Genomic DNA, 1,617 nt, shown 5'->3' on the forward strand with positions numbered 1-1,617 from the left:
TAATCTCACCTACATTCCTCACCACGATCACTTATCGATATTGATAGAAGTGACTTTCTTTCAAATACTGAAATTATAAGCCTTCTACAAGAAATGGAAGTTACAAAGTTATATGCATATTGCAAAAGCTATACTTTTAGTTGTCAATCATTAATGTTTATGTATGTTTATTAATGTATTAACCAAATTATTGTTAAAAATGTTTGTTTAAATAAAATCAATCTAAATCTAAATCTAAAATCTACCTTAAAATAAACTTTTCGATCAAAAAATCTACCTTAAAATAAACTTTTCGATCAAAAAATTATTATTTTTTGTGAATATTAAGAATGAAACAACAACAACTTGTGTGTGCTACCACCAAGTTCATAGGCTGGAGTTATAGCTATTTCACGGGGGTGGTGGTAGCACACACAAGTTGTTGTTGTTTCATTCTTAATATTCAATTGTAAATTCGGCAAGCAGCTGCCTTAAACTGTGCGTATAAAATTTCATACAAAAACCTCCTTATTATTTTTTGTGTTTTTGAAATTAAGACGAAGTATTTTGTAAATCATATTTTATATATTGCAGTTCAGAAAAAAAGAATTTTGTAGAGTATTGAAATAACTTGGATACAAAAAATAATTATTATAACCTGTTGGAAATGTTTCTACTTGTTCCTCAATTGGGACAAGTTTTGTATAATGTATGTAAAACTCCTGATTACAAAAATTTAAATGTAAAAGTATTGATTTTAGTCTTGGAATGTCATAAAATGTGAAAAGCAACATCTTTCTATTTGCCATTTCATTTAAAGTTATTCAATATTTACTGAAAGAAATATTCCCTCGTAAATTTAAATTCATCCTCTCTTTAACATCAGCTGATAGTATTCAATTTGTTTCTTAAGCTGCAGACGTCTGGATATAACAAATCAAAATGATAAATCACTTCGAAAAGTTCACATGGGAGTTAAAGAAATATACATAACTTTGTGAAAGTAAAGAAAACAAAATATATTCAAAATATTTATTGTTGTCATGTCCCAATGGAAATTGAGTACATTTGACTAAAGATATCACCAGAAGAATAAAAGTTTATTCGATGATATCGGTTATATGCACATTCATTGGAAATATTTTTAAAAAAACTCAAAAAGGTTTAAGGTTTTATTTTTGTTTAGCATATATTTAACGTCATACTTAATAAATAGAATTATTAAGAAACCTATATTCTGCAATGAAGTGGTTATTTAGTACCCTTTTTATTAAGAAAACACGGTGAAAAACATAAGGAAACAAAAGTAGAGTTTGAAAGGGAGTGTGAAAATCATCGTAGCAAAGCATACCAAATTCTCCATGTACGGCAAAAGAAAGTGTCTCTGTACTAAAAGGTTAAATATACTGTTTTCCAGAATTTTTTATATTACGTTTCGGTCTTAATTTCATGTCTTACATTCTGAATTTCAAAACAAAGCAAGCTTTATATACTGAATATCGAATTATGATGTATGACCAAGACATAGTTTGTCATTAGACTGTAAGAAGTGTGTCTTTTTCTCTGTCTGTTTGTCTGTTTTTTCACTACCTGTAGAAAAAAAGACATTATCAAAACTTTTTTTAATTTCAGAGTATT

This window comes from Eupeodes corollae, unplaced genomic scaffold (assembly GCF_945859685.1).
Source record: "Eupeodes corollae unplaced genomic scaffold, idEupCoro1.1 scaffold_866, whole genome shotgun sequence".
Taxonomy (NCBI): domain Eukaryota; kingdom Metazoa; phylum Arthropoda; class Insecta; order Diptera; family Syrphidae; genus Eupeodes; species Eupeodes corollae.